We start from the raw sequence: 18,374 nt of genomic DNA, 5'->3' as shown, positions 1-18,374 counted from the left end.
TGTGGATCTACACTCCTAAATTTTAACTTGTGAGCTTCCACCTGTGAGTTTACTGAAATAATTAGACAGTATATTATTTAGCTGGGCTCTAAGAGTCAGTTCCTCTTCAAAATTTGTATCACTATCACCAGGTATAATTGTGTCTTAAGTCCATAATCATTGGTCTTCATTGTTGCTCCCTGAAGCTCCTTCTTTCCTTCCATGTTGTTCTTCTCTAGATTTTTTTCATTGTACACAACACTATTGTCAATGGGTATGTATGTGTGTGAGGAGGGGGGTGATTTTTGCCCTGCCCCTTGCTGCCCTTTGTTTTTTTTTTTAAACCCTTACCTTCTCTCTTTGAATCAATACAAGTATCAGTTTAAGGGCTAGATAATTGGGTTTAAGTGACTTGCCCAGGGTCACATAGCCAGGAAGTATCTGAAGCCAAATTTGAACCCAAGTCCTCCCCATTGAGGCACTTAGCTGCCTCCCTGCTAAAAAAATAGGAAACAGGGAAAATATTTTGATAACAAAATTCTGACAAAGGTTTAATTTCCCAAATACATAGGGAACTTAGTCAAATCTACAAAAAATCAAGCCATTCTCGAATTGACAAATGGTCAAGGGACATGAGTAGGCAGTTTTCACATCAAGAAATCAAAAGTATCAATAAGCACATGAAAAAGTGTTCTAAATCCTTCCTGATTAACAAAATGCAAATTAAAACAACTCTGAGGTACCACCTCACACCTAGGAAGTTGACTAATATGACAGCAAAGGAAAGTAATAAATGTTGGAGGGGATGTGGCAAAATTGGGAAATTGATACATTGCTGATGGAGTTGTGAATTGGTTCAACCATTCTGGAGGGCAATTTGGAACTATGCCCAAAGGGCTTTAAAAGACTGTCTGATCTATGATCCAGCCATACCACTGCTGGGTTTATACCCCAAAGAGATCATAAGGAAAAAGACTTGTACAAAAATATTTATAGCTGTGGTCTTTGTGGTGGCAAAAAATTGGAAAATGAGAGAATGTCCTTCATTTGGGGAATGGCTGAACAAATTGTGGCATCTGTTGGTGATGGAATACTATTGTGCTCAAAGGAATAATGAACTGTAGAAATTCCATGTGAACTGGAAAGACCTCCAGGAAGTGATGCAAAGTGAAAGGAGCAGAACCAGGAGAACATTGTACACAGAGACTGATACACTCTGGCATAATTAAATGTAATGGACTTCTCTACTGGCAACAATGCAATGACCCAGGACAATTCTGAGGAACTTATGAGAAAGAACACTATCCACATCCAGAGAAAGAACTGTGGGAGCAGAAACACAGATGAAAAACATATGATTGATCAGAAGGTTTGATGGGCATGTGATTGGGGTTTTGGCATTAAAAGATCACTCTATTGCTAATATGAACACGGAAATAGGTTTTGAACAATGATACATGTCTAACCCAGTGGAACTGCTTGTTGACTTTTGGAGGAGGGAGGAGAGAATGGGGGTGGTAGGGATCATGAATCATGTAACCGTGGGAAAATATTCTAAATTAAAAAAAAAAAAAAGAAAGAAAGAAATAGGAACGATACCCTACAAAGTTGCTTTATATCCATTTGACTACTGAATTACCAAGCCACCTTTTTAAGGGCCCCTGAGGGATTTATCAGTCTTTTCCTAGCCAGTGACTAGGCTTCTCTCCCAATCTGATAAGAGCCCTTTCACATTTTGTGGGAGGATAACAAGTCATAAACATATTTTGTTAATGCCTTGTTATCTGAACTCTGACTTTTTGTGATTATGCTTTGTGAAATGGGTTGGGTTGAACTGGTCAGGGACCATCTCTTTACTCCTTACATATATTCTAACAATTATATACCATATAAAAGTCATACAAAAAATAGATATTCAAAAAGTGTGAAATGAAAATGAAATATCATTTGACCCTAAAGTCAATAGGGAACTACTAGAGTTTACTGAATGGAGGAAATGATATGGCCAGATCAGTGTTGTAGCAACCTGTGTTACAGATGTGTGGAGGATGGAAAGAGGATAAATGGAAGAGATATTATGGAGACTTAAACAACATGATCTTACAACATCCAGATATATGAGGTAAGGAAGGATAAAATGTGGATGACACTGAGGTTGTGGACCTGAGAAGTACCCTCAAAAGAAATGGTTTGGAAAAAGTTTGGAAGAGGGATTGATTTGGGCAGAGAGGGATCATAAAAAGTGATGCCCAAGAATCTTGTGAGATGTGTTCTGTCACATTCCAAAAAGGGATTAGCTCATCAACTTGTCAATACCATCTCAAAGTTAACAGTATCCTTTTAGAGATTTCTTCCTAGCATAACACTTTCTGGCTTTATTCAGCTCGCAGAACAAGACTGACCTCTAATTTAGCTGACCTCCTAATTTAGCACATAGTCTTTGGATATGGCCTTAATGAATTTAAGAGGCAGTTTTTGTCAAGTGGTTTCTATATTCTCCTTTACACACTTAATTACTTAATTCCTGTTTCCTATTTATTATTACTTTACTCTGGCTATTTATATGCCTGCTTACTATATCAACAGGTAAGGAAGTTGGGGGTGTGATAAGAAACTACAATTTCAACATAGCCTAGGATACTGAGAATCCAAAAGAAGGTTAAAAAAAAAATCCCCAAACCCAGAAACCGATGCTCCCTGACTCTGAGCTCATTTAGCATCCCTCTCCCACCTCTCATGCTACTGGTGGTGAGGCTCTGTAAGCAGACCCAAGAACACAACACAGGCTTACATCAAAGTTGATCCTTGTACCTTGTTCCGCCCCCCCTTTTCTAGTACCATAGAGACCACAGCTTCAGGATAGGGAGGTTTCCTCAGGCCTCTGAAACTAGTTTGGCCACTGCCAAGGACTATAATCCAGAAATATCCACATTATAAAGCTGTGAACTGTTGGTATCAGGAAAACAAGTTCTGAATTGCTGCTGTGCCAGGCCAGAGAAATGAGGAACAGGGGGAATGGAATAGGTCTCTAGTGTAGGATACAATGCATATTGGGAGATGTATACCTCTCTACTGAACCTGGGGAAGAGCACAGCATTCAGATGGAGCCAGCATTGACCACCAAAAGGTCAATTTGTTAAATTACCCAGTGTAGGAGGAGGCTGAGAAGATCTGAGATTCAACTCTTAAGAAAATCACAATCACAGGAAAGGGGATCAACAAGTAAGTAATAAGGAAAACAATAGGAAGAAAATGACTGAAAATATTAAAGATTTCAGGAAGAAGAAATTTCAAAGGAACTTGAACAGATAAATCAACAGGAATATCAGTAGCAACAGAAAGAAAGGTGGCCTCTAAAACTAATGAGTTCAGATGTTAAAGAATAAATACTAAAAAATGAAGGAAAATCATCAAATATTCATTGTGACAGAAGACTCATTGGAATTTGAGAATATAGAACTATAACATACTGTTCCTGAGTGATTTAAAAGAAAAATGAGAATTATGAGAGTATAGAATTTAAGTCCTACATAGAAAAAATGAGCAGAATAGAAAAACTTGAATCTGACATAAGTCTCACCAAAGAAACAAAAGAGAACCCAATAGATTGGGAATGCAAATATACAAAAGTGAAATGCAACCTAGAAGAGAAGCAAAAAATAAGATTAAAGTAAAATATGCTTGCTATGCAAGCAAAACATACTAATTTTGAAAATAGGTTATGCAGAAAGAACCTAGAAATCATAAGTTTCTCAGAGGAACAGAACAGGACAAAAAAAACCTTAACACTATAATGAAGGAAATAATAGAAGGGAAGTGCCAGAATTTCTGATCATAGAAAACAAAATTTGACTTGAAAGAATTCATAGATGACCTCCGGAAAAAAAATGAAGGCTGCAAACTCTAAGACACATTTAATAAGTTAACACATTTAACATAAATCTAATAATTCAATTCAGATACATGTTTTGCAAGCCATTAGAAAAAAGACCTTCAAATACAAAAGAAAGGACATTTGAATAATTCAAAACTATTCCAAACCCACTGGAAAAGGAGGAGAAAATAGAGTAACGTGTTCTGAAGAGCACTGGTATTCAGGATATAGCCAAGGGTGACCTACCCTGCCAATCTGAGCTTAACCATATAGGACAAAAGATGGATGTTCAATAATAAAGAAGAGTTTGAAACATTTTTAGAAAGAAAACCAGAATTGAAAAGATTATTTCTCCTCAAACAATAGAAATGCAAGTGGGAATAAATGCAAATAACAACAGAAATAGAATAGAAGGACCAATAAGATTTCTTTTTAAATGTACACAAGGAGACAAGATTGAAGACAGAAATCTGGTAGAGGTAACAGTGAAGAGGCAGAGAGGGCACATTATGGACATGAGCAACCTAGGAACACCCTGCCTAGAGGTGAATACTTCTATAGTGGGATTGCATAACTATATATATACATTGCATAACTATAGTGGGATTGCATAACTATGTATGAAACATGAAAAGGTATGTGAAAGTAGGGGAAGGAAAAACAGGGATGGGAACCGAGAGATAGAGGAATAATGCACAAAGATTGAATCAAGGGTTAGCAGTGAGGGGAAAGTGACCTCTAAGGTCTTAGAAAGAGGTCAGCCCATAGAGAAATGGATGAGAAAGATGGGGAAAGATTGAAAAGTTAGGGAGGAAAGGAAGGAAACCTTACCTTGGAGGTGGGAAGGAGTTATACTGATGAATGCTCCAATGATTAAAGGGAGATGATGCCCTTATACTGAATAAGGCCTGGGGTATTCAGTGCCTGAAAAGATAATTTGTCCTGGAAGGAGACAAAAGGAGTGGGGAGTTAGCATCTCTGGGGGCAACTGGCACATGGAGGAGAGGGAAACCATGGACACAGGGACAAGATTTCTAGGAAAATATAAGGAAAAAAGGTCAATAAGAGAGGGTATAGATCAGTGGGAGGGAGCTGCCCTAGTCTAGAACAGTGTCTTCTCTGGCACTTGGGATAATTAAGGGAATCCATGGATTCCATTGCCTATAATGCTGTGGCAGAAATGTGACTAGAGGAAAGAGTCTAGAATGGATGTTTTGCAAACTATGATTTTATGAGGACTACATAGAAAAGAGAGATCAGATGATTACAAGGACCATAAATCATAGAATGAGGGTCTAGAGTAAACAGAAAGAGAATATGCATAATTAAGAGAGAGAGAAATCTGTTTTGAAAAGGGGCACAAGAAATGAAAAAAAAATTTAAAAACCAATGAACAGGACTAATGGAGAAAAAGGGGAAGAAAGGGAAATCTACTTGACTGAGAGGAAAAAAGAAGGGCAAGAAATACACATACATAGATAAAAGCAAGAAAGAAGTACTAATAAATAAAACTCTAAAAGGAAATGGGTAACAAATAAGAAAAGGTAATCAAGGGTGAGGGTAAGAGAGCTGGAGGAATAGAGTTACCTTTAAAAAAGGATTAAAGTAAATAAAAGTGTATAATACTGTATTAATAGTAGGAAAAGGGAAAAATCATAATTTGTGGAAAAAACAATTTTAGAGACAGATGAAGGAAAATATAAATCTAAATCTTCCAAGTTTAAATGTTAATGGACTAAACAACCAAATAAAATAAAGAAATGTGAAAAATTGGATAAGAAAACAAAATCCTACAATCTGTTGCTTGTAAGGATGGAATTTGTGCAAGGGGGATGGGACAAGAGGAGCCAGAGAAGGAGTGACTGACAGTTGGTGACAGTTGAGAAACCAGAAGGATTCTGGGTAATTCTCCGGAGGAGGAAGAAGGAGGGAAAGGGCTTCTGGCCAAGGACTGAGAGAGGGAGGAGGTGGACATCTCAGCTCAAATCCAGTCCTGAGGGCTTCCTGAGGATCTTTCTTTGGATAGTGAAACACCTGATTCCCTGGTCAAAGGCATCCCATCGTTTCTCGCCCAGCAAGACTTCAATAATGGAGTCAGCTAAGTTTTGGGACTCCATTTTGGAAGCGATCTCTTGGGCTTCTTCTCCCATTACCCAACCTTGCTGAGAGACTCTTTCCAGTTTGAAATGCAATTATAGAAAAGGATAGAAATAGGAAATAGAAATAGAATCTGAAGGAGAAGAGGCGAGGGTAGACGCTTAGGAGTGGGAACCCCAAAGGTTCCCACCCGAGTGACAGACCCCATAGAAATAGGGAAGAGGGCACCCCAAAATTCCTCTGCCCTTCACCCCTTTCTCCAATCCCTATATTTATATTAATAAAAGACATTCATTAGTCAGATAGCATTCCAGAGTACCTGGGAGATGAGGGGGAGGGGAATCACAGCTTGGTCAGGCTGCCTCCATCTTGAAGCCAGACCCTCCATTGTAAAGTTGACTGACCTCAGGGGAGGCTTGCGTGAACCCCGCCCTCATTCAGAATCGACTTGGGGTTCCCCCATACCTCATCTTATAGGGAAGCCTTGCCCCCAACTCCTGTGGGGTGGTATGACCATCCAGGTCACCCAGTTTCGGGGTGACACCCCCTCGAAGTCTCAGCAGTGTATATTTGGAAGAAGGGGAGAGCTAGAAGAGAGTCTCTCCTACATGGACTCTCTCTATCTTCCCTTCTGTCATTCTTATATGCTCATGGTGAGGCTATGCCAATATAATAAAAATTTCATTACTACCAAAGTTAATTTACATTTTTAATACTATGCCAAACAAACTAATAAGGGGATACTTTACAGAGCTTGAAAAAATAATGACAAGATTCATTTGGAAAAAGAAGAGATCCCAAAGGAAAGAATGAAAAGAAGTAAAGTTGAAGAGGGAGTAGAACTTCATTCCTCAAACTATATTGTAAAGCAGTCCTCAGAACCATCTGGTATTATGAATAATATTGATATAGATGTATATATTCAACATTATTAATAGTTTATTGTAATCCATATTGGTAATTAAGAAAGCCAAGTGCATGCTAAGATCTAATTCTAAATGCCCGAGCCATTACTTCTGCCCACCTGGCTGCTTCGAAGGAAAGAGAGCATCTCAATCAAGTTCTGAGGCTTTATACCTTTGTTTACGTAATCACACTTCCTGCCCACCTGTATTACACAAGAGGAATCACGGGAAATGTAGTTTTCAAGTCCCCTAAATGTCCACAGGAAGTTTATACCCAAGACCTCAATATTAAAGCTCAATGAACCCCAAATTTCCAATATCACACTGGTTAAAGAATAAAGAGATAGATCAATGGAATAGACTAGTCAAGGGAGATTCAGAAAAAATAGAACTCAATAACCCAGTATTTGATAAATGGGAAAATATAAACTACCTAGGGAAAACCTCCCATTTGATAAAAAACTGTTGGGAAAACTGAAAAAAAAAACCAGTCTCTCAGAAATTAGGCTTAGATCAATACATTATGACACTCTATACTACATTCTAAATGGATGCATGGTTTTAATATTAAAAATCATACTATAAAAATTTAAAAGAGAATCAGATCATATACCTCTTAGAACGATGGGTAAGAGATGTATTCTTAACTAAAAGGGAGATAGAAATAATTACAAAACAGATAACTTTCATTCCTTGAAATTGAAAAGCCTCTGCACAGACAACATTAATGCATCTAGGATAAGAAGGGAAGTGGTCAAATGGGGGGAAAAAAACCTTTGTATCAAATTTCTTGGATAAGAATTTGGTATCCAAGATAGATGATTAATAAATATATATGACTTGGAGTTCTTTACCAGAAATAAATGGTCAAAGAATATGAATAACTAGTTCTCAAAGGAAGAACTGCAAAGTATTCACAACCACATAAAAATGCTAAAAATCATGAATAATAAGAGAAATACAAATCAAAAATCCTGACATTTCACCTCATACCCTACAAACTGGCAAAAGTAACAAAAAAATTGGCAATCATCAATGATGGAGGAGTTGTGGGAAGATAGTTATACTAATATGTTATTGGAGCTGTGAAGCAGTATAACCTTTTTGGAAAGCAATTTGGAATTATGCAAATAAAGTGACTATAATGTCCATGCCCTTTGAACCATAGATTCCATTACTGACTGGGCTTATACCTCAAGCAAAGTATTAATAGGAAAAAAGTCCCCACATGCTTCCAAATATTTATATCAGGACTTTTTGTGATAGATAAAAATTAGAAACAAAATTGGTAGGTGCCCATCAATTGGGCAATGGCTAAACAAATCACAGTACATGAATGTTGTAGAATAGGATGGTGCTATAAGAAAAAATGTGTTTTTAATGAATGCAAAGAAGCATGGAAAGATCTACATGAACTGATGGAGAGCAATGTAAACAGAGCCAAGAAAACAATATACATAGTAAATACAACAATGTAAATTTAAAGAACAACACATTAAAAAAAAGTAAGTAAGACACAAATCTGGCCTCAGATATTTCCTAGCTATGTGACCCTGGGCAAGTCACTTAACTTCAGTTGCCTAGCCCTTACTGCTTTTCTGCCTTAGAATCAGTACTTAGTACTGTGAAGTTATCTTGAAGATCCACAAACTAAGATTTTTTTAAAAAGCATTTTAGGAAAAGATAGCACCAATAACCTGGACCAGGAAAGCAGATCTCCCAGAGAAAATGCTGTAAAGACCCTCATCATTCCAGATAGATTAAAAAATGACAGATATAAGATGTCCCCAGAAATCAGAAAATACATCATAAGACTCTGAGTGAGTCTTTGGATATAACAAATTGAACTGTGAGGGTTGGGCCCTCTATCTACTTCTGTCCTTCCAATGAGATGATATTTTATTTTATTTTTTGAACCCTTACCTTCCATATTGACTCCAAGGCAGAAGAGTGGTAAGGGAGGCAATGGGGGTCAAGTGACTTGCCCAGGGTCACACAGCCGGGAAGTGTCTGAGGCCAGATTTGAACCTAGGACCTCCCATCTCTAGGCCTGGCTTTCAATCCACTGAGCTACCCAGCTGCCCCCATGATATTTTATTTTGATTGGAAAACCTTTATGCCAGAAAAAGGTAATTGCCTCCATGCCTCCTTGTCATGCATCTATTAATCATTTTTAGTATGTCAGGAAACATCAAAATGTAGTTAGACTCAATATATTTGAGCTTTTATGCACCATAGTGATTCATTCCTAAAATGTAGGGATATTATGTATGGAATGATTCACTGGGGGAGACTAACATGTCTCCCAATGAATCAGAGGGAGGGGTGTGAGAATTTAACACTAATCTGTACACTTTTTTCCTCTTTAAAAGTAAAGTTTCATATTGAATTTGAAAACAGTCCATTTTCTAGTGAATTAGGTTTTGGTTCAGCCCCACCCTTTGATTAAATTAAGAACAAGGCCTACAGTTTGTCTGTATAAGAGGGATACATACACATTGTGGGAGAATGCTGGAAGTCTCATGGCTCCCTGGCATCCAGAAGATGCTTGCCTCTTACCCCACATGACTCCTGGTGTCTTGAAGACTGACTTTTGGTCCAGGGTGAGGTCAATCTAGGAAAATCCGAGAGGTTCAGAAAAGTGATATCACAGAAAATCTGTTTCAGGTTCAAGGAAGGAAGGCTCTCTTTTGCCTTAGAATTACGTTGAGATGAAGCAGCTAGAAAAGAATCAGAAGGTGATATGGGATATACATATGACTATGTGCATCTGATTGATGACTTAAAAGTTAAATCTACTAGATTTCTAACATGGCTATTATTTTCTACATGCATATACATAGATTTTTTTCCCCACAGTAAAAGCATGGCACAAGTTTTAGTACAAGAAGAAGACAGGATTATCCAATGTCAATATATGGCACCAGTTTTACATGAGAGCAGTGAATCCAAGTGTCCTTTTCTCCAATTTTGAAGGCAGTCAGAGTAGTCAGCAACACTTGGAAGGGACATTCCCAAACAGGCTGAGTCTCACAAAATCCTGTAACAAATGTACATAGTTGAATAAAATTAATTCCTTCACTAGCTATTTCCTAATTATCCATCCATCCATCCATCCATCTATCTATCTATCTATCTATCTATCTATCTATCTATCTATCTATCTATCTGTCTGTCTGTCTGTCTGCCTGTCTGATTCTGTCCTCTGAGTATATCACCTCTGGGTCAGTTATAGTTAAATGCTTTATCAGTGGTTCTTTAGAATCGATATCAATGACTAATCATTGCATTTATCACACTAAAAGTTCCTTGTTTTTATAATTCCTTTATTATTATTATATTGCTCTCCTTTTCTGCTCATTAAACTCTGCATTAGTTCATGCAAGTATTTCTAGGTTTATCTGAAACCATCTATTTCATATTTTCTTATGTCACAATAGCATTCGATTCCATTTATATATTTTACTTTGTTCAGGCATTCTCCAAAAGATGGGCGTTCTGTGAGTTTCCAGTTCTTTGCTGCTACAAAAAGGGATTTCTAAAAAAATTTTTTTTGGTACAGATGTTTCTTTTTTTTCTTTGATGTCTTTGGGCTATAGGCCTTATAGTGGCATGGCTGAGTCAAAGGATATACACAGTTTAGTGAATTGGGGGGCACAGTTACAAATTGCTTTCCAGAATGGCTGTACCATTTCATAATTCTACTAACACTACAAAATGTCAAAGGTTCATTTTTCCAATGATATTCTTCCAATAATTCTTTATGGTTATGATTCATAGAATAATAGCTTCTGAAGAATTAAATTTAAGGATCACCTAAAGGGCAATGAAAAGGTACATGCCAGGTATTAGCAAACTGCAACACATTACCAATAAAGAATTATACAAAAAGTACTTTAATGGATATTACTAAAGAGATGAGACAGCACATGGTGCAATGGAAAATGTACTGAATTTGAACTCAGGGTCACTGAGTTTGAATCCTGGCTTTTCCACTGTCACCAATGTGATAATGGGCAAGTCAATTAACCTATGAGGGACTCAATTTCCTCATCTGTAAAACAAGGGAATTGTACCAAGTGACTTTAGTGGTCTATTCAAGATCAAAATATGTGATCCTTTGTATAACCATTAAAAAACAAAAAAGATGGACTAATCATTCAGTAAGAGGAAAACAGTCTAACCAACACTTTTACCTACAAACATAAAAATCTCTAGAAGGCCTTCAGTACATTGGATAGTTCCTCTGTGAATGTTCTCTGAGAATATGAAGTACATGGAAATGAAAAAATATGGATATGTTGTGATCTGTATTGATGGAGAAAATAGTTACAGCAATAATATCATAGATTCACTAAAGCATATAATATATATATATATATATATATATATATGTAATTTTAGTGGTCACTATAGAATATTTGCACATTTTACCAGTCCATAGCACATTTGGGTCTGAAAAAACATGGAGTAGACCAAAGAACCCAATGCTTCAGAAGGGCTCTCTGTTCCTGGGATTTCAACATAGGTCACTGGAACCTTAGGAGAGATAGGAAAGGATTATTGATGGTAAGTATCAATTTTATGATTATATGAGGTCTGGCAAAGACCCTGGATGCTTCTTGAATTGAATAGATGCTACATTTCTCAAGAATCTGGCTTTTCCCCCTTGAACAATGTATTTATCTTGTTCTGTAGGTAACTAATTTGAATTCAAAGTAGTCATTTAATGTCTCTATGATTTAGTCTTTGCATCTGTCAGATAGAGATGATAATATCTGATCTATATACCTATCTGTTCCAGGGTTGAGTTAATAGATACAAAAGTGTTTTGAAAAGGAAAGACAAAAAGGAGTACTACTATGTTCTTTTTTACAACACAAATATGGTGATGATACCTAAACCAGGAAGATCAAAACCAAAGAAGGAAAACTATAGACCAATTTTCCTAATGAATATAATGTAGAAAATTTAAAATATCAGCAAGGAGAGTACAGAAAAATATATCAAAGATCATAAACTATGACCAGGTGGGATTTATATCAGGAATGCAGGGATGGTTCTGTATTAGGAAAACCATCAGTATAAATGGCCATGTCAATAAAAAAAACAGAAATTATCTCAACAGAGGCAGAAAAGACTATTAAAAATATAACACGTTACTATTTTTTAAAACTTCTTAAAATCCATATCTTCTATATTAGAATCAATATTAATTCTAAGGTAGAAGAGTGGTAATAGTTAAGCAACTGGGGTTAAGTAACTTCCCTATAGTTTTACCTGTCAGATCTATGGACAAAGGAAGAATTTTTGACCAAATCACATAGAAACCATTACAGAATATAAAATCAATAATTTTGATGTATGTTAAATTTAAAAAGGTTTGTACAAACAAAATGAATGCAGCAAAGATTAGAAGGAAAACTGAAAACTGAGAGGAGTGAGAATTTTACATAAGTCTCTCTAACAGAGGCTTTATTTCTCAAATATATAGAGAACTGAGTCAAATTGTAAGAATATGAATAATTTTCCAGTTGAGAAGTGGTCAAAGGATATGAACAGGTAATTTTCAGATGCAGAAATCAATGCTATCTATAGTTACATGAAAAAAATATTCCAAATCACTACTGATGATAGAAATGTAAATTAAAGCAACTCTAAGGTGCTTCCTCACACTGAGCAGATTAGCTAATATGATAGAAAATGAAAATGATAAACGTTGGAAAATTGGGATACTAATGTGTTGATGGAGTTATGAACTGATTCAACTATTCTGGAGAGTTATTTAGGACCAAATCAAAAGGGTCATAAAATTGTGCATACTCTGTGAAAAAGGGAAAGAATCTATTTGTACAAAAATGTTTATAGAAACTATTTTTGTGGTGACAAAGAATTGGAAATTGAAGGGACGTCCATCAACTAGGGAATTTCTGAATAAGTTGTGGTATATGATTGTAATGGAATACTAATGTGTTATAAGAAATGATGAACAGAATAATTTCATAAAAGCCTGGAAAAACTTATTTTATATGAACTGATGCAAAGTGAAGTGAGCAGAAACAGGAGAACATTGTACATAGTAACAGTAATATTGTTTGATGATCAACCATGAATGACTTTGCTATTATCAGCAATACAGTGATCTAAGACAACTCCAAAGGACTCATGATGAAAAATGTTATCCAGTACCAGAGAAAGAATTAATGGAGTCTCAGTACAGACTGAAGCATATCATTTTTCACTTTATTTTGTTTAAGAGGTTTTTCTTTACTTTTTTAGTGATATGTTTTTCTTCCAGAAAAAGACTAATATGGAAATATATATAGATAATAAACACATATATAATTTAAATGAAATTACTTGCCATCTTAGGAAGGGAAGGAAAAAATCTGGAATGCAAAATTTGAGAAACTTTAAAAATTGCTTCTACATGTAATTGGGGGAAATTAAAATATTACTGGCGAATAAAAAGTAACAAAATTATTACATGTTGGGTTTATGGTAGGAAGTATACTTTAATATAGTGCATTAGAATGCTAGTATGGAATCATGAAGACCTGGGATAGACTATCACCCCAGACATTTTTTTAAACTGTGTGATTCCAGGCAAGTCACAACTTTTGTGTCTCCATTTCCTCATCTTTAAAATGGGAAGGAGTGAATTCCAGGGCCTTTAAGATCTCTTTCAGACCAAAATCTATTATGAATCTATAATCTGTTGATTTTTGCTTTCATGTCACTGATCCCTTCCTCTCACTTTTGGAAGAGATATACCAGTGTTAAATCGTTTAAAAAACAAGATAAGGTTGTCTATAGATCAACTTTTCATAGGGAAAGGAGGTTCAAACTTAGGAATTTCTTGGTATGGTAAACCACTCTTGCTGTGATAATTCCCTCCATCAATGGAGATCAGCAACATATAGTCCTCAGGAGTCACTTGGGGGTGCTAAGAGATCTGAGTGGATTGCCCATGGCAATAGAGTAAGGACTTGACTCTAGTTAGGTGTTCTTGATTCTAGGATTGACTTTCTATTCACTATGATAGACCTTGCTATTCCTGGACCTATAGAAATGGTGACTCTTTCTATCCCTATCACCATATATACCAGAACCAAAATTCATATGCATCATCTGACAAAGAATATTTCTTGCAAAAACCTTGTAAAAATATTTTCTTTTCTAGAAATTATACTATCCATCATTGTATCTTTAACAATCCTTTTAGCTACAAAGTTTCTATGATTCTAGGAAATCTAGATATAAATACTAAAAATTGCTATTTAGATGTAGCTAGACAAATACAATGTAGAGCAAACTGCTAGTTGTATTCACTATCCTGCATCATTCTCTCTTGGGAGACTGGCCACCAGATCCCAAAACTGTGGATGTTCAATCCACTTTTGAACTTATCTTAACAATCATTCTGCTAATTTGTAATTAAGTGATCAAATCACTCCTCTTCCTCCCTACATAATAATAACAAATTAAGTTTATTTATTTTGATCTAAAAGCATAATAATCAGCTGGGGGGAAGGGCTTGAGGGAGGGAGAAAGTAAGAACATGAATCATGTAACCATGAAAAAAAATTTTCCAAACAAACAAATAAATAAATAGCAAAAAAATCATAATAATATAGAGACATAGTAAGGTTTTATCTTCCTAAGTAAGATATCAAAGCTAAGAGATTTTGTTACTGACATATACATAAAAAATCAGAAAGGTGGGTCAGATGGGTGGAGAATAATGACTGCCTCTTTAGATTGCCTTTTATTCTGGCTCAAATAGCATCAGTTATCTTGGAATCAAAAGCTTATGATTTATTTTCCCAGTTCATTCTGAGACTTTATGTCACTAAAAATTATGCCTAAATTGATGAATTATTAATATTATATAAGGTAGTTGTAGAATTGATAGAGCATTTGTATAAAATTGACTGATCATATCTGAGCAAAAGGGCTGATTAAAGCAGGTTCAATAACATGATACGTTTGTTCTATCTTAAATTGTGAATTTAGCTGTTTAATTAGAATCCATTGAATAAAAACTGCTGTCACAAAAGACAGACTATTATGATATCAGTTCAACAAATATTGTTCAGGGGAAATAGAACATTGCTCTACTCCTTCCCTCTCCCCCAAACCAGAAAATTCATTTAAAAACTGACATTTTTTGAGAAGTCTATGAAATGATGATCTCTAGTAACTCCCTTGTACTTTTTTCAGTTCTGATTATTATCACTGTATGGCAAGTGAATAGAGAGGCAGTGAGGTAGTAGCAAAGTACTGATATAACTTAAATTGCCTGAAATTAGAAGACCTGTCTGTTTATGAGTCCTAGCTCCATAAAAAGTATTACCTATGTGACTTTGGGAAAGTCATAGCCTCTTTAGGCCTCAGTTTTTCATCAGCAAAATGAGAATGATAGTACTACTGGCCTAAAGAAAGTGTTTTGTAAATTATAAAGTATTATGTAAGTATGAACTAATATTATAAGGAGTAAACTTTTAAAAAAGTAACCTGTAAATCAAAAGAATCAATATATAGTAGGTGTTTTTAACAATCTGAAGTTATTTTTTAAGAAGTAACTATCCTTAAGGTATAATTTACAGATGACTCTTACTTATATCTCTTTAGCCTTGATTTCTCTTCCAAGTTTCAACTCCATCACCTTGTCAATTTATTGATGGACATTTCTACTTAGAAGGCCTATTATGACTCTTGAAACTTAGTATGTCTCAATTAAAATGGAATTAGCTCTAGATTATCTTTCCAGGATGATTATACATTACTCCCATTAATGTACTTAACATGACAGCCAAACTAGCCTACTTATTGTTTACCCACATATGATAACCTCCAAGCTATGTGCTTTTGCACAGGCTGTGCCCAGTCCATGGAATAATCTCTCCTCAATTTCATTTGTTGAAATGATGAGCATAATTCAAGACCCATTCAAGTGCCAACTTCTTTAAGAGCCCTTTCTTGACTCCCTCATTTTTAGTGCCTTTGCCAAACTGGTGTAGATAGGGGTTGGACTGGATGACATTTGAAGTCTTTTTCAAATGAAGACATTTGAAGAGTGTCCAGAGTCTCTGGGCTTTGTGTGGAGGCTTTGAGGAAAGTACGAACCCCTCTTCTTAATTAAAAATGTTGTTTTTCTGACTATTAAATAGTTCTGTGTTTTTTCCAATTTCAACAACTGCTTAAGATTTTATGGTTTGGAATCAGGATGTAATTAGAGGGAGCAAGTGGAAGGGATTTCAGAAGAAACTGAGATGTTAGCACTGAATGGAATAGGATATCTAGCCAGAGGTAGTTGGAAGATGTGGCACTAGATCCTTCTGAATGTAAGGAGAGAAGAATAATGAGCTATATTACATGGCACAATTGCTATAGAAAATCATCATTTTGGTGCAGGAAACTCAAACCGCACTCAGAATGAGGAAAGAAAGATCTTTATTATGTGTGGACTCAGAAGGAGATCACATCTCCCACCTTGGGCCCCCCAGCATTGGGGGAACAGGCATTTTATCTGGTCTTGCTTTTGGCTTGTCTGGAACTAGGCAGGAGCTGGAGTGGGAGTGGCTATCTGGCCTTCAGGCTGTGGAGAGGAGACTGACCTTGCAAGCCTGGAGTGAGTTAGAGGGGGATTGCTGTCTGGCCTTCAGGGAGGAGAGGAGACTTACCCTGTAAACAGGGAGCTGGAATGGGGTGGCTGTCTGTCCTTCAGGCTGAATTTCTTTATCACAGTGACTGCTTCAAGGAAACTGATTCATTCAAACTTTATTAAAAATGTTTTTTATATGTGTCAACCTTGAAAAACACAGAACCACTAAAATAGTTAGAAAGAACAAGTTTTTAATCAGGACAAGGAAGACACTGCTCTAATTGGTCCTACATAGAGTCATGTGCAAGATACCACACAGAGCCGAGTTCTGGAACTCTGGAAACAATGTCTCTAGGAAAAAAACACCTCAAAAGGGGATTTTCCCAATGAGCTGAAGAACTTGGGGTCCTATACACCTTCTGGGAAATAAAGTATGAGAAAGACAACTGATTGGCTCACAATCAAGGGAAGAAGGATTCCATTCAGCTAGACTACCAGGGAAAGGCCTAGATACAAGGGAGAAACTTCTAAGTCTTAAACGAGTACTTAAGATTTGATTATATCTACTAATTCTAAGCTGAGATCATTGGGTACTTTAAGGTTTATTGTTCAGTTTAAGACAGGGGCCAGTCTTGGAGTACCCCAAAGCAAGCTCCCAAGTGACAAAGGCAAATTTGGGGGTTCCATAAAACAAAGTTGTCATATAGAATGCTTAAAAAATTTTCATGTCATCCTTGTCCAGGGACCATGCTAATCTACTTCTTATAGTTCTAATTTTAGTATATGTGCTGCAGAAACATGCACTCACATGTTAAATAACATATGCAGCCAAGTACTTGATTCAAAGTCAAAAGACTTGGGTCCTAGTGTCATTGGCCTGCAGGGGAGAGAGTAGATAGGGAGATATTTGAAATTCTTCCTTACTCCAAACATCCAATTGATGGCCAAGAGAATATTGGAGTTCCTATCTATTCTTTCTCTCAACTAATTAAAAATAAAAAGCATTTATTAAATACCTGCTATGTGCAAGAACTTTACTAAGCAGGGGAGATACAAATACTTTGAAATAGTTTCCCTAAAACTTAGGGTACACAAACAAATTATGTCCACCTTTCATCTTCTTTTCGAAAACAAATTCTTAGAAGGAATGGTCTCCTAAGTTTCACATCATTTCCAATTCAGACACTACTGCTTATTGTTTTCTCTATCTTTTTGAAAGATGAGGTAGATATCATTCAAGCAAATTATTAGCTACTCTGCTTTTACTAGTTAGAAACTTCTTGCAGAGGATACAAAATTGAAATCCCTTATCACTATTAGGTTTGTAAGCTATATTCTAAATCTCTTGTGCAGGTGGTCCATAATATGTATTTCTATAACAATATCAGTACGTTGTTAATGGAAGAAACTCTGAAGAAACACAATGGATCAAGGAGATCAAAGAGGAGAAAAGTGACAAGGTTTGTTCTTGGGAGAAGAATGGTGATACACCATTGCTAAAAATTCAGCAAGCAAGAAGTTGGGAAATATAGTTGGTTTGGGAGAGAAATAATAACCTTGCTATGTAATGTATTTGAGATGAAGGTGGGTCATCCTGGTGAACATATCCTGTTGGAAATTGTAGGTTAAGGACTAGGAACCATCTTTTGTATGTTTGTATTGGTACTGATGACCTCATTTTCAAATAATCCCATTACTGACCCTCCCAGAATGTTAAAACAAAGAACACAAAAGACAATGATTGAAATGACTATGAATTAGTTTTGCCTCTTTCCAAGAATTTAGTAAAAACAATCAAACCTAAGTACCCTTCTAATCACATTATTCTATTATTAGGCTATCCTATCTAGGCTGCTCCCAGCCACCTTAAACTCTAGACCAGTGTCCCTGGCCATGTGTGGAGAGTGGAAGG

The 18,374-nt window shown here is 36.1% G+C and overlaps 1 non-coding gene across 1 annotated transcript; it reads right to left on the bottom strand.

Annotated features, from left to right (window-relative positions):
• Positions 1–17,159: 17,159 nt before the first annotated feature.
• Positions 17,160–17,266, bottom strand: LOC123248145. The gene has a single exon (XR_006506238.1). It is a non-coding gene; the product is annotated as a U6 spliceosomal RNA (small nuclear RNA).
• Between the last annotated feature and the right edge of the window lie 1,108 nt (positions 17,267–18,374).

The sequence above is a fragment of the Gracilinanus agilis genome, chromosome 4, assembly GCF_016433145.1.
Source record: "Gracilinanus agilis isolate LMUSP501 chromosome 4, AgileGrace, whole genome shotgun sequence".
NCBI classification, from domain to species: Eukaryota; Metazoa; Chordata; class Mammalia; order Didelphimorphia; family Didelphidae; genus Gracilinanus; species Gracilinanus agilis.
The sequence above is the reverse complement of the archived record's forward strand: the minus strand, read 5'-3'. Positions and strand labels throughout refer to the sequence as shown.